At 36.8% G+C, this 25,525-nt stretch overlaps 1 pseudogene; it reads left to right on the top strand.

The window, feature by feature from the left end:
- Window positions 1-10,384: 10,384 nt before the first annotated feature.
- LOC110286229 (low molecular weight phosphotyrosine protein phosphatase pseudogene) lies at window positions 10,385-10,979 on the top strand (annotated as a pseudogene).
- The last annotated feature ends 14,546 nt before the right edge of the window (window positions 10,980-25,525 follow it).

The following is a 25,525-nucleotide window of genomic DNA, read 5'->3' as shown; positions in this document are numbered from 1 at the left end:
ATAATCAGCTCATAATGAAGTATTTCATAAAAAGTACTTTTCTTTATCTATAAATATGAAGAGAAAGTAATGCCTTTAACTCATTATTAGTTTCCATCTCTTTTCAGAGTTTAACTACCTTACTTTTGCTTAAGGTTACACATACATATTTAACTCTTTTTCACATTAGCAAATGTATATGTATAGGTTCACTGATTTGACAGAGACCAACCCAAATCACTGTAAGATTGACTTCTTCATACAGGTATCAATATTATAACTAGCATATAAACCAGTTATAGGTTATAATCTACAACTGGGAGAACTAGAAATTATCATCTTGAATGAGATAACTCAGACCCAAAATGATATGCATGGTATGTACTCACTAATAAGTAGATATTAGCCAAAAATGTACAGAATTTCCAAGATACAATCCACAGAACTCAAGAAGGCTAACAAGCCAAAGGGCCCAAGTGAGGATGCCTCAATCCCAAATGGGAAGGAGAAGAAAGCAATCACAGGAGGGGGAAAGGGAGGGAGGGAGGACTGGGTTGTAAAAGGCAATAGGGAGGGAAAGAAGTGAACATGATCAGGAATTGGGGTGGAGGGAAGACAGGACTGAAGCCCTGAGGGCCAGCAGGAAGAATGGAAACAGACAACTTCAGGGGAGGTAGTAGATGGGAGGGACCCTCTAGAATGTACCAGAGACCTGGAAAGTGAGAGACTCTCAGGACTCAAAGGGAGAGGGACCTTAGGTGAAATGCCCTACAGTGAGGAGAGGGAATTTGCAGAGTCCACCTCCAGCAGAAAGACAGGGAATCAAGTGAGGGGTCAGGTTGCCATCCTACAGTCAAAAACTCTGACTTTCAATTTGTCCTGTCTGAAAGAACTGTAGGAACAAAAATAAGAGAAGAGCCTGAGGAAAAGACAAGCTCCAGTGACTGGCCAAAATTGTACCATGCTCAAGGGGAAGCCTCAAGGCCCGACACTATTACTGAGGCTATTGTATGCTTACAAAGCGGGTCCTGTCATGACTGCCCTCCAAAATGTCCAACAAGCAGCTGAAAGAGGCACATGCAGATGTTTACACCCAACCAATGGACAGAAGCTGCTGACTCCTGTGGTTGAATTAGGGAAAAGATGAAAGAAGCTGAGGAGGAGGGTGACCCTATTGGAAGACCAGCAGTCTCAACTAACCTGGACCCCTGGGATCTCTCAGACACTGAGCCACCAACCAGGCAGAATACACCAGCTGATATGAGGCCTCTAACACATATACAGCTGAGGACTGTCAGGTCTGGACTCAGAGAAGATGCACCTAACCCTAGAGAGACTTGGGGCACCAGGGAGAAGGGAGGTCTGGTGAGGTGACTGGTTGGGGACATCCTCTTGGAGAAAGGCAGAGGGAGGTGTGTGATGTGGAACAGTTGGAGGGTGGGACAGGAGGGGGATAATAAAAAGACATTATTTCACCTAAATCTGGGTGATTATTTATAGGCACTTGAGAGAAATACTGTGAACTTTCCTCCACCCAGTGTGGTGCCATGAAATTTCATGTGAGTAATCCCAGTCTAGAAAATGCACTGCACATGAAAAGACTTTAATATGAATTCCGTACAAATAAAGGTTTCATCATTCACTTCTATTTGCATCAGATTACCAAACAAACATGATACCCACACACTGGCATAATTTATTACTGTATCCTAGAGACATATGGGGCTTAATTTGTCTTACAGTAGATCCTCTGTGTCTTTATTTTCTAAGAATAGCTAACATTGAAAATAACCTATTTGTTATCACTTTAATTTTTGTACTTGTTTGAATTTTAATGCTCTTTCTTTTTTACTAACCTTTAGTAACTACTGTTAAAGGAAAATTCCACCCTGAATTTCTTGACAATGGTTGGGGTAAAGATGAGTGACAAGGAACAATGAACTCATGGAAATACAGATTCAACTATACTATACCCTATTGTATGAGGAACTAACTATCCACCATGAAAACATGGATGGCAAAAAAACCCAAACTGCTTGTTACTTTTCTGAGGAGGACAGTGCACATAGCATTGTGTTATTTGCACTGACTCCATCATATTCTTCAGCCTTAATCTAGTCAGTATAGCATGACATTATAAGCATTGTAACAGTTATTTCACATATTCTGGGCATCAATAGTCACAAAGGCTTTCACCTTGCATCTGTTACTATATATCTTTTAATTACAACACATTTACCTGATATTGTTTTCTACAGGGAAAAATATAATCTCCTTTATGTCTATCTGTAAAGGCTCATGAGGAAATAAATCCTATTTAAAAAGTCTGGGATTTGTAAGTATCATCAGAAAACCTAAGGTTAAGGAAAATGCTTCAAGACCATTTACACTATCCATTCCAGAACCTTGATCTTATGAGAATCATACAAGCTTGACTCTACTCAGAGTACCTGGCTACATTTATTTAATCCTACCAGCAACAATTTGAGACTGTCCAGGGCATATTTAATGAGTAGGTAATTTCCTAGACTTCTCCATGACACCCAGTTATAATGCACATCGGACTCTTCTTGTAATCTATTGAAAGCATCAGGAGAATTGCCCACTTGTTAGTTACCTTATCTTTAAATTATATTAGATTATATCAATTGCCATTTCCTTAGATGAATGACAGTAAAAAGATGATATCAGCTTTTATTTGTTATTTCTTCTTTATATAAAAATTATTTTAATATTCTTTATCATTTTGCTTGAAAATGTACAAACATTATTATAGGCATATAACTGAAAATATACTGAGGATGAATAATTTAGTCGGGCCCGACTAACTCATTTTATATAGCCTATAAATTACTATTATGAGGCTAAGAATGGACAATTAAAACATTTTGAAAATAAGCAAATGATCTACAGGAAGACACAACATGGGTGATTTCATCTACACCTGCATTATCATCCAAAAGCCATTAAAAAGAGGTAAAGATAAGCCTTCCTCTACCCAGAGAGCTACTGTATACTTGCAGTTCATTTGAATAGCCCCACTGTGGGAAAAGAAATACACAAAAGACAATGTGGATCTGGTACACCAGGAATTTCTACCTTTCTGTTCATCTTTCATCGCAGCACTAAAAAAACCTATACCAACTTATGACTTATTCATAATTTCAGAGATAACAAGATATTCTCTCTCACCATTGACTTCTTTCTGTTTAACGTATCCCTTAACTTCCATTCTCTGTGAATGACTGTGTCAACTTGGAACAAAGATGTGTGATTTTCTTTATTACCATTTTAATTATATGGATGTAATTCCTCATTTTCTAATCTACTCTTTTTAATTTTCTAATCTAACTTACTGGTAATAACATTAAAAATTATTCATTGATGTACCAAATTCACCCTGAAAATTCCTGATAGACAGGTAGTGAACAAGAAAAACTTGTATCAACATATTTTCTAAGGTACCAAAAAGATGTATCACAATCATGACTGACCTGCTGGGATAAAAATTAGACTTCCTGATCCTTACTGTGCTTAGAGAAGAATCACACACTTCCACCACAACACTTCATTCAAGGAAACAAATATATATTCCTTTACATTATGTTTTTCTCTCTGGATGATCTGGACTCTTGTTTGTTTGTCTAATTGTCAAAATTAAGTGTATAAAATTGTATTCATTTAATGGTTTTACCTGTAGTATAAAGGTACTTAGTATTGTCCAATTTTATCTTCTATGAACTGTAAATGCTCCTGAGTTGTGATTTCTAGAAAAGAAAATATTTCCTATAATTATAGATGCTACAGGAATCAAATGACAAACTGAAATTATGGAAGGCATGTAACATTCTTCAAAGTATACTACCATGAACATCCAGGGTCAAATCACTTGAAGAATATAGTGAGCATTACATTATCCAGAGTGGTGCCAGTCATATGTATTTCACATGACTGGCACTAATCTGAATAGAGCACTGCACACAACTCATACAACATAGATTTGTCAATGCCCCAGCCTTAATCATATTAGAGCTATTTATGAACCACAGACAACAAACCCAGTTTCACCTGGAATTCTCCGAAAAAGATTCTCATGGATCCTATCTTCCTGTCAAGAGTTGAGTCATGAAACTAAGCCTTTTTTAGTTTTCCACTTATTGTATTAGAATGCCTTTAACCAATTATCAGAACTTTTAATCAAATTACTTCCTCTGAAAAAAACTTCGAATATATAATACTCAATAGTCCAAATAAGTTAAATGAGGTGATTTGTGATATTTCTTGTGAGCAGAAAAACCATAGTAAGTATATTTTATCTCTCTGTCTGCCTGTCTATTTTTTTCCTTGTTCTATTGATTTAATATAGCACATTATTTTAGGACAGTATTATCTCATTGTAGTACTTTATATGCCCCAATACAGGGGAATGCCAGGGCCAAGAAGCGGGAGTGGGTGGGTAGGGGAGCAGGGCAGTGAGAGGGTATAGAGAACTTTCAGGATAGCATTTGAAATGTATATAAAGAAAATATCTAATAAAAAAATAAAACAAACAACCCCCCCAAAACCCCCAAATGTCTATTTTTATTTATTCACTTTACATCCCTAACACTGCCACCCCAATCCTTCCTCCCTTTCTCCCCTGATGGGGGGGGTATGGGGTTGGGTAACATCCTACCCTAGTATACCAAGTTTCTGCCGGGCTAGACACATTCTCTTTGATGAAGGCCAGAAGGCAACCGATTAGGGGAATGGATTTTGCAGACAGGCAACAGCATTAGCAATAGTTCCAGCTGTTAGGACCCACATGAAGATCACGCTGCCCATCTGCTTCATATGTACGGAGAGGCCTATGTTCAGCCTGTGTATGCTCCTTGGTTGGTAGCTCAGTCTCTAAGTGCTCCAAGGGTCCAGACTCTCTTGGTCTTCCTGTGGAGTTCCTATCCTCCTTCAGGGCCCAAGATCTTTACTTCAGTTCTTCCATTAAGAGCCCACAAGTTCCATCTACTGTTTGGCTGTGACTGTCTGAGTCAACTGCTGGATAGAGCCTCTCAGAAGACAGCCATGCTAGAGTTCTGCCTGCAAGATAACAGAGTATCATGAAGAGTGTCAGGGATTGGTACTTAACCATGGGATAGGTTTCTAGTTGTCCAGTTATGGTTGGCCATTCCCTTAGTCTCTGCTCCATCCCTGTCCCTGCATTTCTTGCAGACAGGATAACATTTGAATTGAAAGTTTTATGTGTGGTTACAGCAGATGGCCTCTTCAGGTTCCAACTTCAGGTTCCATATTCCCAATGCTGTGAGTCACAGCTAAGATCACCCCCACTGACTCTTGGGAACCTCCCCTATCCTAGTTTTCTGGTGCATTTTTTGAGTATTTTATTGAATATATTTGCATTAATATGACAAGATAAATTGGCCTGCAGTTCTTTTTCTTGGTTAGCAGTATTCCTTCTGCTTCTATTTTGTGCAATAGTCTGAACAGTACTGGCATTAGCTCTTTCTTTAAAAGCCTGGTAGAATTCTGCACTAAAACCACCTGGGCTTTTTTCTTTTGATAACTGTTTCACTTTCCTTAGGTGTTATAGGGATGTTTCAATAGTTTACCTGATCTTGATTGAACTTTGGAAATAGGTATCTTTATAGACTGTCATACAATTTGTTAAAGATTTTCCAAATTTATGTAGAACAGGCTTTTGAAGTGAGAGCTAATGATTCTTTGAATTTATTCAATTTTATTTGTTAATGTCTCCCTTTTCAATTCTGATTTTGTTTATTTGGATACTGAAAGTAGGGAAACCTCACAATGGGCCCTAACAGGGCCATAGCTATTTTCCATTTTTAGATGGAGGTCACTTCATATGCTGATAGCCTAGCACCTCCCAACAGTGGGATAGTTGGCTACTCCAGAGCTTGTATCAATACCCCATTGGTCCAAAAGCTGTATAAAAACACTTGCAACTGCACAATGCATTAGATCTCTACTTAGTGATGATCTCTAGAGTTGTTTTCCCCAACTCCACTTGCCAAAACTCCTCCTGAATTCTGGTTCATCCCACAAAATAGGTTAGAACAGAAAAAAAAACCCTCCCTCCATAGGATAATTAATACACTAAATGTACAAAATAAAGAAATATTGCAACCACAAAAAGGCCAGGTATAATATAATATAATCTGAAGAATAAATTATCAATATTACATCTGCCTTTTCAACAGAAACAATAACAGCCAGAGGGCCTGAGATGTCTTACAGCCTCTAAGAGACCATAGATGCCAGCCCAGCAAAATTTTTGAATCACTATGACTGGAGAAAGCAAACTATTTGATGATAAAATTAAATTAAAACAATATTTATAATAAATTTATTTTTAAAATTACTCAAATGAAAAGAATATATATTGTCTTCTCAGCACCTCATGGAACCTTTTGAAAATTGGCCATATACTTAGACAAAAAGCAAGTCTCAACAGATATAACAAAATTGAGATTACTGTATTATTTCAGATCACCATGGATTAAATCTGGACTTTAATGACAGAAACAACAAAAAGCATACAAACCCAGGAAAACTGAACAACTTCCTACTCAATGACTACTCAGACAAGGAAAAAAAAAATAAAGACCCAAAGTTATGGGAACATAATGAAAGCAGTGCTAAGAACTATTTGGGAAAAAATAGGCGAGACCTTATTGGAGGAGTTATGTCACTGGGGGTAGACTTTGAGGTTTTAATAAAAGCCATGCAATTCTCAATTAGCTCTGTGGCTGAAGATCAGGATGTAAATGCTCAGCAACTACTCTATTGCCATTCCACCTGTTTACCATCCTGTTCCCTGCCATAACAGTCTTGAGTGCTCACCTTTTCAAACTTTAATAACTTTTCACCACCCATAACACATGTGTTTTTTGTTGGTTTGTTTTGTTCTGCTTTGTTTTGATTTTTTTTTTTTTTTTTTTTTTTTTAGTAAGTTGGATCCTTTGGCATGGAGCATTGTCTCAGCGATAGAAAGGTAACGAAGCCACCTTCTATTCAACAGGTTCCACTTTTATGTATTTTATACCATCGAGACAAATATAACCACCTTCAAACAACACATAAAATAGAGAACTGGTATAGTTTATCTGCTCCATCTGATTTCATCATTCTTCAAACAAAGTTTTATTTTTGAATGTTAACTTATTTATTTAAAAATACCATGGAAATATCCTTTATGTTGTATTTCTTCCTGTTGGATCTATGAAAAATAACTAATTTTCTTTGTTTTACATTTTTCTTCTATAGAAAGGAACTTAATATTCTTTTTGCTCTGGTTCCGTAATATGTTGGTGAGGCAAAGGACAGAAATACTATTCATATTGAAACCTAGATTTGAAGATATTCAAATCTACCTAACATTAGATAAGTGTCCTCCAAGGTCCTTATGGATAATCTACTATCTTGATCCAGGAGCCTCATCAAAAGAAGAATGTGATGAGCTTTACTCTTCTCAGAAAGGTACTGGTTGTATTTAGTTTAACTCACCAACGCCAGTCCAAGAAGAGCACTGCACACCACAGCTTCAATAAAGAGACTTTATTTCAGCCATTTCCATCATGATGTTCAGGTTTTATCATAGACCAAATAGAATATGAAAAATAACTATGGACATAATTTATTCTAAAATTACCTTAGGATAACCAACACATTTTTTTACAGTAAATTTCATTCAAGGTACAATCCATATTATGGTTCATAACCACCTATAACTCCTGTTCCTGTATATGCAATTCCCTCTTCTGAACTGGTAAATATAAATATATGCATGCAGAGCAAAATAACCTCCCCCCAAAGCAGACAGATATAATTAATCATAGTACCATGGAAAAGCAACATGAACAAGCCAAGCACAGAATCAGTCAGTAAAAAAAAAAAACAGACAAAATAGAAACAAAAACAGCAATAAAGAAACAATGATTATTCTGGTCCACCACCCTGGAAGAAAGTCAGAATGGCTACTATCAGTAACACAAGTGAGAGCTAATTCTGTCAAGGATGTAGATAGAAAAGGGGGACACTCCTCAATTGCTGGTGGGATGAAAACTTATACAACTACTTTTGAAGACGACAGCTTCAAAGAAAATTGGGAATACATTTACCTCAAGACCTAGCTACATCACTCTAAGACATGTACTCAAATGTTCTACCCTACACAAGGATACTTGCTCAACTATGTTCATAGCCACTCTATTCATAATAACCCTAAGCTGGAAACAATCTACATTTCCCTCGATTGGAGAATATAAAGAAACTGTGGTATCCAGCCTGTCCTTATCCAAATAATTCTACATGCTACAATATGTACAGAATGATTATAAAAGCAAAATGTATAGTTTTATAATATTTTTCTATGAAGAAGAAAATTATTTTTGCTTTATTTGACCTGTAACTAGTCATAAGATGCAATATTTAACAAAAGGAGTCATACAACCTGAATGTACCAAATATATTAAAGGATTAGAGAAGTTCTGCCAAGGTTGACTGCATATACATCACCACCATTGTCCAAAGATCATGTGAAACTAAGAACTTGACTCAGATGTGGGGCATTGGGCTCGGCACAGACAGGCTGGTATCCAGTTGAGCTGAGGTCTGAACCCCAGAGCTGATATTTCACCTACATAACAGGATAGGCGTTCCCTCATGATCCTGGAACTCTGGCTCCTGCCTAAGTTACCGCCCCTCCCAGCCCCCACAAGAGAAGCATGGTCAGTAGTCACGTAGAGAATGTCCCAAGAAAATGCAAAAAAGTAATACTTCAAAAAACCTAAAAGAAGACAGCCAAATTACAGAATCCCAACTTTAAAAACAAAAATAATAGGAAGCAACAATTACTTTTCTTTAATTTCTCTTACCATCAATAGACCCAAGTGCCCAATAATAAGACATAAATTAATAGATTGGCTACGAAAACAGGACCCAACATTTTGCTGCTTACAGGAAACCCATCTCAGGGAAAAAGAAAGACACTACCTCAGAGTGAAAGGCTGGAAAACAATTTTCCAAGCAAATGGTCTGAAGAAACAAGCTGGAGTAGCCATTCTAATATCTAATAAAATTGACTTCCAACCCAAATATATCAAAAAAAAAAAAAAAAAAAAGGAGGGGCACTTTATACTCAAAGGTAAAAGCTACCAAGATGAACTCTCAATTCTGAATAACTATGCTCCAAATACAAGGGCAGCCACATTGATTAAAGAAACTTTAGTAAAGCTCAAAGCACACATTGCACCTCACACAATAATAGTGGGAGACTTCAACACCCCACTCTCACCAATGGACAGATCCTGGAAACAGAAAATAAACAGAGACACATGGACACAGACGGAAGTTATGAAGCAAATGCATTTAATACATATCTACAGAACATTTTATCCTAAAACAAAAGGATATACCTTCTTCTCAGTACCACATGGTACATCCTCCAAAATTGACCATATAATTCGTCACAAAACAGGCCTCCACAGATAGAAAATATTGAAATTATCCCATGCATCCTATCTGATGATCACAGACTAAGGCTGATCTTCAATAACAACATAATAATAGAAAGCCAACATTCACGTGGAAACTGAACAACACTCTACTCAATGATACCTTGGTCAAGGAAGAAATAAAAAAAAAGAAAATAAAGACATTTTGGAGTTTAATGAAAATGAAGCCACAACATTACCAAACTTATGGGACACAATGAAGGCAGTCCTAAGAGGAAAACTCATAGCCCTGAGTGCCTCCAAAAAGAAATTAGAGAGAGCATACACTAGCAGCCTGACAGCACACTAGAAGCTCTAGAGGAGTACACAGCAGGAAATAATCAAACTCAGAGCTGAAATCAACCAAGTGGAGACAAAAAGAACTATTCAAAGAATCAACCAAACCAGGAGCTGGTTCATTGAGAAAATCAATACGATAGATAAACCCTTAGCCAGACTAAATAGAGGGCACAGGGACAGTATCCTAATTAACAAAATCAAAAGTGAAAAGGGAGACATAACAAGAGAATTGAGGAAATACAAAACATCATTAGATCCTACTACAAAAAGTTTGCTGTACTCAACAAAACTAGAAAACCTGGCTGAAATGGACAACTTCATATACCAGGTACCAAAGTTAAATCAGGATCAGATTGATGATCTAACAGTCCCATTTCCCCTAAAGAAATAGAAGCAGTGATTAATAGTCTCCCAAACAAGAAAGTCCAGGACCGGATGGGTTTAGTGCAGAGTTCTATCAGTCCTTCAAGGAAGACCTAATTCCAACTCTTCTCAAACTATTCCACGAAATAGAAACAGAAGCCACAATTACTCTGATACCTAAACCACACAGAGATCCAACAAAGAAAGACAACATCAGGCAGTGCACATGCACCTCGTCCCTACGCGGTTTCTGGGCGCCAGGGTCTGCACCGAAACATGGCAGAGGTTGGGTCCAAGTCAGTGCTGTTCGTGTGTCTAGGTAACATTTGCCGGTCACCCATTGCAGAAGCAGTATTCAGAAAACTGGTAACTGATGAAAAGGTTTCCGATAATTGGAGGATAGACAGTGCGGCTACATCCACCTATGAAGTGGGGAACCCTCCTGACTATCGAGGGCAGAACTGCATGAGAAAACATGGCATCCACATGCAGTACATTGCACGGCAGATTACAAAAGAAGACTTTGCCACATTCGATTATATACTATGTATGGATGAAAGCAATCTGAGAGATCTCAATAGAAAAAGTAATCAAGTTAAAAACTGCAAAGCTAAAATCGAGCTACTTGGGAGCTATGATCCACAGAAACAGCTCATCATTGAAGATCCCTATTATGGCAATGACTCTGATTTCGAGGTGGTGTACCAGCAATGCCTTAGGTGCTGCAAGGCCTTCCTGGTCCTAACCACAACCATTGAGCAGCTCATTCATCAGTGCTTTTCAGCTGACTTACTGTATATCTTTAAAATAATTGTAGGTGGAAATTAGGCATATGTTCAGAAGGATAAAAGCATTTGAGTCAGACAGTTCGAGGTGTGGCTAAGCATTCTTAGACTAACTAAACCTCTGACCTTGCCGCAATTACAAAACAGTGGAACAAGCAAATAGGGAACAACAAAAAAAAAAAAAACCCAGTAAAGTAAGAGTGACCCAGAAGGTCCAGGTCAGCCTCTGAGCTCGGCAAGCCTGGGTAGCCTGGTCTAACTGGAACGTGTGCATGGCCAGCACCTAGTGTGCCGTTTGCTTGCTGTGTACTCTCTACACTAGACTCTCATTGGGACAATATCTCCATTCACGGCAGCCTTTCAGTTAGCACTGGCAGAGTTTAAGCTCAGACACACTGAGGGTGTTGAGGGATTTGAGAAAGGAGACGCTGGATGTGCTGATGGGCCTGGGACTCCAGCAGGCCGTCCTGGGCTGGACAGTGACACCCTGTCTAAAAGTGGAACAAAAATAACAAGGGATGGGAGCAGCAGATGGATAGTTACCATCTTCAGTCTTACTTGGTTTTTGTCTACTTTCCTGAGCTTTGTTCTTGTTTGAGCCACTTTGCTTTTTTTTTTTTTTTTAAAAAAAGTAAGTGTGCTTAAATACTGGTATGTGTTTGTAAGTGTTCTCTCATCAGCAATCTACAAAGTTATAGGCAAGCATGAGTGATTTTGGTGTATTTTCAGAAAAGAGACCTCAAATTTATATGAATGTATGTCAGAAAGGAATGTGAATTCAACTGGGAAGTTATCAAATACAACTGAGATACAAAAAAAAAAAAAAAAAAAAGAAAGACAACATCAGACCAATTTCCCTTATGAATATCAATGTAAAAATACTCAATGAAATTCTCGCTAACCAAATCCAAGAACACATCAAAACAATCATCCATCATAACCAAGTAGGCTTCATCCCAGGGATGGAGGGATGGTTTAATATATGGAAATCTATCAACGTAATCCACTATATAAGCAAACTCAAAGACAAAAACCACATGATCATCTCTTTAGATGCTGAGAAAGCATTTGACAAAATCCAACAACCCCTTCATGATAAAAATTTTGGAAATATCAGTAATTCAAGGCCCATACCTAAACCTAATAAAAGCAATATATAGCAAGCCAGTAATCAACAGCAAACTAAATGGGGAGAAACTCGAAGCAATCCCACTAAAATCAGGGACTAGACAAGGCTGTCCACTTTCTCCCTACCTATTCAATATAGTACTTGAAGTCCTAGCCATAGAAACTCGACAACAAAAGGACATCAAGGGGATACAGATTGGAAAGGAAGAAGTCAAAATATATCTATTTGCAGATGATATGATAGTATATATAAGTGACCTCAAAAATTCCACTAGAGAACTCCTAAATCTGATAAACATCTTCAGTTGGATATAAAATTAACTCAAACAAATCAATGGCCTTTCTCTACACAAAGGATAAAGAAATTAGGGAAATAACACCTTTCAAAATAGTCACAAATAGTATAAAATACATTGGTGTGACTCTAAATAAGGAAGTAAAAGATCTGTATGATAAGAACGTCAAGTCTCTGAAGAAAGAAACTGAGGAAGATCTCAGAAGATGGAAAGATCTCCCATGCTAATGGATTAGCAGGATTAATATAGTAAAAATGGCTATCCTGTCAAAAGCAATCTACAGATTCAATGCAATCCCCATCAAAATCCCAGCTTAATTCTTCACTGAGATAGAAAGGGCAATTTGCAAATTGATCTGGAATAATAAAAAGCCTAGGACAGCAAAAACTATTCTCAACAATAAAAGAACCTGTAGTAGAATCACCATGCCTGACATTAAGCTGTACTACAGAGCAATTGTGATAAAAAACTGCATGGTATTGGTACAGTGACAGACAGGTAGATCAATGGAATAGAATTGAAGACTCAGAAATGAATCCACACATCTATGGTCACTTGATCTTTGACAAAATCATCCAGTGGAAAAAAGACAGCATTTTCAACAAATGGTGCTGTCAAAACTGGCAGTTATCATGTAGAAGAATTCGAATTGATCCATTCTTATCTACTTGAACAAAGCTCAAGTCTAAGTGTATCAAAGACCTCCACACAAAACCAGAGACACTGAAATTAATAAAGGAGAAAGTGGGGAAAAGCCTCGAAGATATGGGCACAGGGGAAACATTCCTAAACAGAACAGCAATGGCTTGTGCTGTAAGATCAAGTATTGATAAATGGGACCTCATAAAATTGCAAAGCTTCCATAAGTCAAAAAACACTGTTAATAAGCCAAAAAGGCCACCAACAGATTGGGAAAGGATTTTTACCAATCCTAAATCAGATAGGGGACTGATATCCAATATATACAAGAGCTCAAGAAGCTGGACTTCAGAAAATCACATAACCCCATTAAAAATGGGTTACAGAGCAAAACAAAAATTCTCAACTATGGAATACCGAATGGCTGAGAAGCACCTGAAAAAAAAATATTCAACATCCTTAATCATCAGGGAAATGCAAAACAACCCTGAGATTCCACCTCACACCAGTCAGAATGGCTATGATCAAAAATTCAGGTGACAGCAGATGCTGGCGAGGATGTGGAGAAAGAGGAAAAACACTCCTCCATTGCTGGTGGGATTGCAAGCTTGTACAACCACTCTGGAAATCAGTCTGGCGGTTCCTCAGAAAATTGGACATAAAACTACTGGAAGATCAGCAATACCTCTCCTGGGCATATACCAAGAAGATGTTCCAACTGGGAAGAAGAACACATGCTCCACTATGTTCATAGCAGCCTTATTTATAATAGCCAAAAGCTGGAAAGAACCCAGATGTCCCTCAACACAAGAATGGATACAGAAAATGTGGTACATTTACACAATGGAGTATTACTCAGTTAATAAAAACAATGAATTTATGAAATTCTTGGACAAATGGATGTATCTGGAGGATACCATCCTTAGTGAGGTAACCCAATCACAAAAGAAGTCAATAGATATGCACTCACTGAAAATGGCATATTAGCCCAGAAACATAGAACACCCAAGATACAATTTTCAAAACAGAAGAAAAACAAGAAGTGGGAAGACCAGTGTGTGGATACTTCATTCCACCTTAGAATAGGGCACAATATACCCATGAAAGGAGTTACAGAAACAAAGTTTGGAGTTAAGACCAAACAAATACAGAAGTGGATGCTCACAGTCATCTATATGATGTAACACAGCACACCCTATGGAGAAGCTAGAGTAAGCACCCAAGGAGCTGAAGGGGTCTGCAACCCTATAGGTGGAACAACAATACAAAGTAACCAGTACCCCCAGAGCTCGTGTCTCTATCTTCATATGTAGCAGAAGATGGCCTAGTTGAACATCACTAGGAAGAGAGTCCCCTTGGTATTGCAAACTTTATATACCCCAGTACCGGGGAATGCTGGGGCCAAGAAGTGGACGTGGGTGGGTAGGGAGCAGGGCGGGGAGAGGGTATAGGGAACTTTTGGGATAGCATTTGAAGTTTGAAATGTATATAAAGAAAAAAATCTAATCAAAAGAAAAAACTGTCCAAGAACTAAAACTGGAAATAGAATAAAGAAAATGGAAATTGATGCCATGCCAGAGATGGAAAACCTAGGAAAGAGAACAGGAACTACAGACTCCAACATCACCAGCAGAATATAAGAGATGGAGGAGAAAATCTTAGGCATAGAAGACACAATAGGTTTTTCCAAGCAAATAGACCCAAGAAACAAGCTGGAGTAGCCATTCTAATACCCAATAAAACAGATTTTGAAACAAAAATACTGAAAAGACATGAGGAAGGGCACTCCATACTGATTTAAAGAAAAAAATCCAACAAGATGATGCCTTAATTATAAATAACACCCCTCAAATGTAAGGGTACCCATGTTTGTAATAGAAACATTACTAAACCTTAAATCTACATATCAAGACCTACATGTTAAAAATGGAAGATATAAATACCCAACTCTCTCCAATGGATAGATCATCTAGATAGAAACTAAACAGAAAAAAAAAAAAACTGACAGAGCTTATGAGTCCAACGAACCTAACAGATTTATCTATAGAATAGTTCATCCAAACACCACAGAATATACCTTCTTCTCAGTACCCCAGGGAACCTTCTCCAAAATTTACTGTACCCTCAGTCACAAAGCAAGTCTCGACCAATACAAGAAGTTTAAAATAAGCTCTTTCATCATAACAGAAGGATATAATGTTGAAGCTGGAATTCAACAACAGAAATAACAAAAAGCCTACACAATCATGGAAACTGAACAACTATTCAATGATCACTTGGTTAAGGGAAAAATTAAAAAAGGAATTAAAGAATTCCTAGAATTTAATGAAACTGAAGGTAAAACATTAGGGGACATAATGAAACAAATGCTAAGAGTAAAGTTCACAGGATTAAATGCCTTCATAAAGATATTAGTTAGAAAAATAACAGATACTTCATAGCATGCCTGAAAGCTCTAGAAACAAAAACACCTAAGGGTAGATGGTAGGAAATAATCAAACTAGGGCCTAAAATTAATAAATTAGAAACAGAAACCAATAGAAAGGATCAACGAAATCTAGATCTGGTTCTTTGAGAAAAATCAACTCAATGCACAAACCCTTAGCTAAACTAAAAGGCATAGAACAGTATCCCAATTAGCAAAATCAGATATGAAAATGGAAATCACAACCAACACAGAGGAAATCCAAAGAATCATTAGGTTTTACTTTAAAACCCTGCACTGCACAAAATCTAAATGAAATGGATGATTATCTTAAGATTCCACTTACCAAATTTAAATCAGATCAAGTAAACTGTCTAAATAGTCCTAACACCATCAGGAAATAGAAGCAGTCATTAAAAGCATCCCAACGAAAAAAAGCCCATGGCAAGATGGCTTTAGTACAGAATTCTACCAGACTTTCAGAGAACAGCAAATTTCAAAACTCCTTAAACTATTCCACAAAATAGAAACAAAAAGAAATACTATCAAAACTCATTCTATGAGGCTATAGTCACCCTGATAGCTAAACTAAACAAAGATTGAACAAATAAAGGTCATTTCAGAACAATTTATCTTATGAATGTTACTGAAAATTCTGAATAGAACACTAACAAATCAAATCCAAAAACTTTGTATACCACAATTAAGTAGTCTTCATCTTAGGAATGTAGTAGTGGTGATTCAATATATGAAAACTAGTAAGGTAAGTAAGGTACTAGTAAGTAAGGTACCATATAAACAAACTGAAAAAAAAAAACAACATGATCATCTCATTAGATGTTAATAGACTTTGGAAAAATATCCAAGATCCCTTCATGTTAAAATCCTGGAGAGATTAGGAATGAAAGGCACATAGCTAAGAACACTAAAGCCAACATCAAACTGAAGGGAAAGAAACTTAAGACTGCCATTAAACTCAAGGATAAGACAAAACTGTCTTCCAGCTCTTGTAAGTGCTCATGCTCTCCTGCATCACCTATCCTCCCTCTCTCTTCCTCTCCCTCCCTCCTCTCCCTCTCCCTCAGTCCCTCCCTCCCTAAAATAGTTGTTGAAGGCCTAGCAAGAACAATAGGACAACTAAAGAAGACCAAGGGAATACTAATTGGAAAAGAAGTCAAAGTATCACTATTCACAGATGATAGAAAAATGTCAACCACAGTATACCTTATCTTTCACTCATCTATACTTTTTTGTGTAAATGTGTTGTATTGCTTTATATTCTTGTACTTAATATGCTGTCTTAGAGGAAGTGCAGTTGTGACTCTGTAACCAAAATTACAAATCTCATGAATTCCTTAAACTGACAAGATTCTGAAGACCTCTTCAGAATATATTTTAAGCAGTAAAGATGATTGAGAAGAGAAAAATTTTGCTCTTCAAGCTATCTCCAAGTTCCGGAGGGAGCTACAAGATGTTCTTATGTGTTTTAATACATGTTTGGGTGAAACTTTCAATGACACAGTTTCCTCTGAGCTATCCATTAACATGCAAGTAATTCCTATTCCGTAGGTGCTACAAGGAATTCCCTGGTTTGCTAAGACAGACTTGGTTACAGTCATTTCTTGGGTCTGTTGTTGGCTTCTGAATGAATAGACATATGTTAATGCATCCCTAAGAAAAGTTATACAACAGATGGATAAAACCTACACCATAATCGTATGTTTAATTCTTTTTCCAAAACAAAGAAATTAAATCAGTGTAAATATTAGACAAAATGAAAATGTAGTGAAAATTTGACACCTATAAACAAGCTAATTTTATTAAACTGTTAAAAATGAAGTTTGAAGAAAAATGGGAAGGCAAAGATTAAGTAAAGTAACATATTTGAAAGCAAATCAAAAGCTGTATGTTCACTCTCAAAGATGGATGCTTGCAGGAAAGAGAGTGTTATATAGATGAAGAAGGGAAAACAGTATAGAAAATGAACATGTGACACGAAAAAATTCAAGGGTAGCAGTGTGATAGGGGAGAAAATATATTAAAATACCCTTGTTCAAATTAACATATCTAATCTCTGCATGTTAATCTTAAATACAATAAAATGAACTGATACACTCTAACAATCTTGAAGGCAAAAATTTGCAGAACAATGTGAGCCTTAATCTACTCAAAATGATTCCTTACACATACATATTACGAGCCAGACATCAGTCTGACTAGAGCACTGCACACCACATACTTTATAGGGAACTGATGAAGATGTAGCATTTATCTTCCTGTCAAAATTGGCTATTATTATAATAAAAATGGTTTGTGCACTTTGACCTAATTCCTTCTTGTGTCCTATAGTCATTTACCAGGAATTTCTCTCAGTGTAGATCCTATTCAGTATTCTGTTTCTTTGTGGAGAATTCAAAGTCATGAAAATAACTTTGCATTATGTTTTCTTTTGTATTAGGAGATCTCTTAATATAATTAAACTATTTTCTAACTTGTAGGATTACAATTAGCAATTCTCTTCACATCCAGTACCACAGGGAAAACATCTTACTTTACAGCAGAGGAAGATAATTACAAAAATTGCCAACTGTTCAAAATGTAGAGTAACAATGCAGCCCATATACCTAAGGCTCAGGGAAAATCACTGAAGATGGGGAAGAATTACTGTGAAAGCCAAAAGACCAGGAGGACTATGAGTCTTCTAGATATGACAGGTCTTGTAGACATGACAATGAAGCTTGTTTACATGAAATCTCAAACAATTTTGCTGGCTAAAAAACTCCCACATAATGACAACATTAGCTGACATTCCAACATTGATGCAAGGAATTCCACAGGGGTCTAAGACTAAATAAAGTATTAAAGAAAAATGTATTGAAAGAGGGTGAATCAGTTTTTATTTCAAAATGGCAAATCCCATAATGCATATAGCAACATACATATGCATACATAAGCAACACTCAATGAACTTATTTGTGTGTGTGTGTTTAACAATAATAACTAAAAACTATTTAATGACATTGAGGGGAGAGAGGTCACAAGAGATCAATGGGGGGAAAGGAGTATAAATGATGTAAATATAGAATCTAGGGATGTCATCTTCTGTAATTTTGTAGTGAAGGTCACTGACAGTATACTTTTGCAATCAAAAAAATAAATCCTCAGTGTATATAAACAAAATTTACATTTAGCGTCTTTCCTTTTTCCATAAATAACCAAGTCACTGTAGCAGGGTGTGCATTGCAAGAAGTCAGACTATACAGAGTTGAGAATGTGGAGATTCTGCTCCAATCTATTCCTATCATCCCCTGCAATTTTAATCCTCTCATAGAACTGTTATTCAAATTCTAAAAATTATTTGCTTATAAATTGAAGGTACAGTAGCTACATTGAATTTTACCTTGATCACTCCCTTGAGTCCTATGAAATACGTGGGTTACCTATTATATGTTCCTCCCTGCAATAGAATAACTTTATCTTTTTCAAAATACATGGGTGAAATGAAGAAAAAAACAACATAAATCAGTCTATGAATCAATCACTTTACCAGTATCAACAGCTCATACTACATAATGGAAAGCATATCATTAGGTTTGTTGTTGTTGTTGGGTTTTTTTGTTTGTTTGTTTGCTTGCTTTTTGTATTGTTTATTTGAGACAGGCTTTCTCTGTATAGCTCTGGCTGTCCTGGAACTCACTCTGTAGACCAGACTAGCCTCAAACTCAGAAAACTGCCTGCCTCTGCCTCCCAAGTGCTGGGATTAAAGGTGTGGAGAAACCACTACCCAGTTACCTCATCAGTTCTTAATGTTATACTATCATCATCATGCAAAAGCTACAGCAAACAATGAACTCAGGATATTTACTCTGTCAAGAAGTGACTCTCTCTCTCTCACTCTCTCACACACACACACACACACACACACACACACACACACACCAGAACATTGTTAATTTGAGTATTATTGCTGCTCACAACAATGTTAACATGGATATGCCAGGCTCAGTAACACATCACTTCTCAACATGCAGTGAAAAAAAAGGTAAACACAAATCACAATTATTTCTTAAATTTAAGACAATTCTAGTATGCTGTCCTCCAACTTACATTTTCCCTCTGGATTTTATAATCAAGTTTCTGTTTATTTATATAATTGTTAAAACATGATGGATAAGATTACATTAAATATTTATTATAAAATAGTTTAATACCTATATTTAATGTCTCTGGGTTATGGCTATTTGTGAGATGGTAAATGGACAACTGAAATCATCCTAAGGAAGCCTAAGTTACAGAAGTAACCACAGCACATCTAAATTAAGAGAAACCACCATGAACACCATCTAAGTACTGATAAATGAAGAATTTGGTGAACTTTACTCTACTCATACTACCCTAGTCACAGATACTTCATGAACCTAGAATCAGTATGAGCAGGGCACAATACACTATCACATTAATGAAAAAGTCCCACCTACTCCATAATTTTCAAGTTTCAACATAAAACAAATTATCCTAGTATCCTAATAAGTATCATACCTACTTCTTGATATAAGTATTTCTTGATGTAAGTATATCTTGATGAAAAATAGCCATCATATTATCTTTCATTATCAGTTTTACTCAAATCATTATCTACTTGCATTCTCTTTTAAAGACTCATTGGCCAAGAAAACAAGCTTTATATAGTTTAGCATTTTTGAGCTACCTTGATGTTTTCTTTAGTCTTTATTTTTTTCATTTGAGAATACTTCATTCCACCCTTTCATTTCTTCCTTAAAATCTTTCCCAAGTACCTTGTTGCTCTCTTTCAAATTTATGGCATACATATGTATAAGTTTTGAAGATAGAATTTAATATTGTCCACATTTAAAGAATACCTTTGATGTATTCTTAGATTCAATGGACCTAGCCACATTCTCCTAGAATCAGACAGTACACAGTCATTCCTGAACATCTCCATCACAACACAGACCAGATTATAAGCAGCACACCTAGTGAGCAGGACTCTACCAGATAGGATTTGGTAAAAGGAAAATTAACTGATAGTTGAGTGTAAAAAAGTGCACAAAACATGTTTATAGGGAATTTTAGCTTCACCATCTCATATAATTGACCAATGTTTCATCAGTTCTCTTGATGCAGCATACTTACACCCCAAAATTATTTGTTAGTCCTATTGATTTTCAACCAATGTGCTTTTAATTCTACAAATCCTTTCCTGCAGTCTTTTTTGTATGCACAATGGAAAGGACTAGGATACACTTCATTTCTCTGAAACAACTTACTCAGATTTTATGTTCACTTGAATTATTGTATTTATACAATAAATGGGTAGTTGTAGTTTAATTTGTCTCAATTACTGTTATTATTATTTTTTTAGATTTATTTATTTATTATATGTAAGTACACTGTAGCTGTCTTCAGACATTCCAGAAGAGGGCGCCAGATCTCCTTACGGATGGTTGTGAGCCACCATGTGGTTGCTGGGATTTGAACTCTGGACCTTCGGAAGAGCAGTCGGGTGCTCTTACCCACTGAGCCATCTCACCAGCCCTCAATTACTGTTATATATCACAACTACTGTATGCAATATCCTACAAGTATAATTGTACATATGGCCAGGGTACTTTCAGCTAGACCATCAACACCATTGAAATATCACAGAAAGGATGTAATTTCTTTATTTTTACTTTATTGAAAATGTTTACTCCTATTCAATATACTACTCGAAGTCTGAGCCAGAGAAATTAGATGAAAAAGGGGGGCAAAGGGATACAAATTAGAAAGGAAGAAGTCAAATTATCATAATTTGCAAGTGATATGATAATATACCTCAGTAGCTGCAAAAATTCCATCAGAGAAATCCAGAACCTGATAAATAACTTCAGCAAAATGGCTGGATATAAAATTAACTCAAATAATTCAGTGGACTTCCTCTACTCAAAGGATAAACAGGATGAGCAAGAAATAAGGAAAATAAAACCTTTCATGGAGTACTACTCAGCTATTAAAAAATGGATTTATAAAATTCTTGGACAAATGGATGTATCTTGAGGATATCATCATTGCTGAGGTAAGCCAATCACAAAAGAAGTCATTAGATATGCACTCACTGATAAGTGGATATTAGCCCAGAAATATAGACTACCCAAGATACAATTTGCAAAACACAAGAAATTCAAGAAGAGGGAAGACCAATGGGTGGATACTTCATTTCTCCTTAGAATAGGGAACAAAACACCTATGGAAGGAGTTACAGAGACAAAGTTTGGAGCTAAGACGAAAGGATGGACCATCTAGACGCTGCCCCAACCATAGATCCATCCCATAATCAATCACCAAACCCAGACACTATTGCATATGCCAGAAAGATTTTGATGAAGGGACCCTGTTATAGCTGTCTCATATGAGGTTATGCGAGTGCCTGGTAAATACAGAAGTGGATGCTCACAGTCATCTATTGGATGGAACACAGGGCCCCCAAAGGAGAAGCTAGAAAAAGCACCCAAGGAGCTGAAGGTTTCTAAAAACCTATAGGTGGAACAACAATATGAACTACCAAGTACCTCCAGAACTCATATCTCTAGCTGCATAAGTAGCAGAAGATGGCCTAGTCGGCCATCACAGGGAAGAGAGGTCCCTTGCTATTGCAAACTTTGTATGCGCTAGTACAGGAGAATGCCAGGGTCAAGAATCAGAAGTGAGTAGGTAGGGGAGCAGGGCACAGGGAGGGTATAGGGAACATTTGGGATAGCATTTGAAATGTAAAAAAATAAAATATCTAATAAAGTTTAAAAACAAAAAGAAAAAAACAAAGCAACCTAAAAGAAATGGATGGATTTCTAGATGAATATCATCTATTATAGAGCAAATACAAAGGCCTGACCTCTTCTGAAGGGAAATGGAGGAGAGAAGTAGATCTGCTAGACAGGGGAAGTGAAGATTAGTATGTAGGGAGAAAAACATTGGAGTCGGGATATAATACATGAGGAAAGAATAAATAAATAAATAAATAAATAAATAAATAAAAGTAAAAAAAATAAGAATGTGGATATGTGCAAGCTCATCTATGATTACAGAAGGCACTTTTCAATTACCTACAGCTACTCAGAATATCCATCTACAAGTCATATTAAACGTAGAAAGTGGTAAGCCTTACTCTACTTAGAAAGGCCCTGATCAATTTTTCATTTCATCACATCAGTACCATTCTAAATAGGGCACTGCATACTAAGCCTTTAATGAGATTTTCACACATTCTGAACACACTGTTAGCTTCATCTCACCTCTAACCATAGCCACTGAAGGCCAAGTAAAGGGTAATACAGAAACCTACTACTATAGAAGTTTCTTTTAATATATATACACATATGAGAAATCAAAACAGAGTCAGTAAATAATGGGGGAAACCATGCTCTCCACTTTACATCTTTCACCACCAAATGAAACATGCAGTGAGGAATGGTTTATATCTAGTTGGATCATTAGCCAAATGGTTTCCTCCAGCAAACAACTTAGGCTTTTGTAAATTTTTTGTAAGTTGCAAAAACTCTTGGTAAGGCCATATTACTGAACAAGGCAGTCAAACTGGTACCTGTAGAATCAGCACCTTTACTAATCAGCATTCATGGTACTGAAAGTTACTCTGAATGATACCAGAGGATAAATGTAACCATCAACCCAACTACAAACCATGTACTCTACATGGTGACTTGCCTACATGCTATGCTGGTGAAATAGTGGCACAAATGCAATGCAAGTTACTAATTAATCTCTCAATGGGTTTAAGGCCTGCTGTACAAGATGGAACCCATATCATGGGGTAAAGAATCTAAGCCATGAGCCTAGGAAAGAAACCCAAACACTATTTTTCTTCTAAATGTACAATTAAATGACTCTTAATGATGTTCTCCTATACGCATACCAGTGTTCTGCTCAGCCAAAATCAAAGCTTCCTCTTACAGTGGATGGAAAAACAGAGACCCAGAACTGGGAAGGATGCAGAGAATGAGAGAATTTGAACAAAAACACGAAAATTTCAAGTTGGTATTGCCTCAGCTAGATCCATCTCTCTTAGTAATTTTATCACTATACTCCGTAGAGTTTAGAACTTATTAACTGACCTCTACTCATAAACCCTACAAAAGAAACCAAAATATATTTTAAACGTATGCCTTTGCCCAGATTCCCTTCCTGTTTTATCACTAAAATATGAAATAGTCATAAATAAATTTGGTACCTTTTCCCCCTATTGTACGTAAAATTAGTGTTCTAATGTTCTTGGGTAAAAGATAGTAACTGCATATGTACTACCATCTACACACAGAGCACAACAATTTCAGGGCATGGTGATCCTTATTTTTACACAAAGAGTTGTTCTTCATGTGTTTATAGGACTGAAATAAATCAAGATTTTAGCCTGGTAAATAGTGCTGATTTCGCGTATCTTTACCTTTCACCATACTTTCAAATGTAATTATAACATAAATAAACATAATATAACATACATAAAGCACTAGCTTTCATCCTGTTCTACTTAGGAAATTCTCTCACTAACTATCAGAAGAATTCTCCCTGAAAGTACATTTATTCATATTTTTTCTTTAAATGAATACTCATCTCTGTACCAATTCAATATGTTGACTACTATTTTCTTTTTCGTCTACTTTACTACATTTAGAATATTTGGCTTATTTGCTTTTATTATTTACCTTTGTTTTCTAACCTGTACATTTTACAATAAACAATTTTGTGGTGAATACACCCTAAGTTACATTGATTTCAAGACAATTACAATGCACCCTGCTATCAAAAAGTTTATCTCTCACATGTTTGAAGTTTTAACCAAAATAATATCACCACAAACATTGTAGAAATGAGATTTACTTCAGACAAAGAAGTACTGAAAAGATCTTTGTCACCTATAAAGCATCAACATTAGGTAACTCTTTTATAATGCCCCAACTTGTCCCATAATATCCTAGAGACTTTGTCATAGTCCCAGAAAAGACTTGGACTGTGCACAGGGTCCTCAATGGAGGAGTTAGAGCAAGGACTGAAGGAATTGATGGGGTTTACAACCTATAGGAAGAAAAACAGTATCAAACAACCAGAACGCCATACCTGCTATGGACTAAATCACCTAACAAGAGTACACATGGAGGGACTTATGGCTCCAGCTGAATATGTAGAAGAGGACAGCCTTGTTAGGAATCAATGTGAGAAGAGGGCTTTGGTACTGTGAAGGCTTGATGCCCCTAATGTAGGTGAATGCCAGGGCGGGAAGGTGGAAGTAAGTGGGTGGGTAAGGGAACACCCTCACAGAAGCAGGGGGAGGATAGATGGGATGGGGGGGAAATAGGTAAATGAGAAAACATTTGAAATGTAAATAAAATATCTAATAAAAAAATTAAAAGAAATAAACAGAACAGAGAGTGGTGAAATTCAGGAAATATTGGTGTATCTTAAAACCTTGTATTTTATTACATTACAAACCTAAAAGAGCTTGTGTGGACACTTTGCCCCTTCTTAGAATTGGGAACAAAAAAACCATGGAAGGAGTTACAGAGACAAAGTTTGGAGCTGTGAAGAAAGGATGAACCATCTAGAGACTGCCATATCCAGGGATCCATCCCATAATCAGCCTCCAAACGCTGACAGCATTTCATACACTAGCAAGATTTTGCCGAAAGGACCCAAATATAGCTGTCTCTTGTGAGACTATGCCGGGGCCTAGCAAACACAGGAGTGGATGTTCACAGTCAGCTATTGGATGTATCACAGAACCCCTAATGGAGGAGCTGAGAAAGTACCCAAGGAGCTGGGGGGGATCTGCAAACCTATAGGTGGAACAACAATATGAACTAACCAGTACCCCCCAGGGCTCATGTCTCTATCTGCATGTGTATCAGAAGATGGGCTAGTCAGCCATCAGTGATAAGAGAGGCCCATTGGTTGTACAAACTTTATGTGCCTCAGTATAGGGGAAGGCCAGGGCCAAAAGTGGGAGTGGGTGTTAGGGGAGTGGGTGGGGGAGGGTATAGGGGACTTTTGGGATAACATTGGAAAAGTAAATGAAATGAATACCTAATTAAAAAA

This window comes from Mus caroli, unplaced genomic scaffold (assembly GCF_978045245.1).
Source record: "Mus caroli unplaced genomic scaffold, Mus_caroli_1 scaffold_5, whole genome shotgun sequence".
NCBI lineage: Eukaryota > Metazoa > Chordata > Mammalia > Rodentia > Muridae > Mus > Mus caroli.
Note: the sequence above shows the minus strand (reverse complement) of the source record. Positions and strands in the feature narration are given on the sequence as shown.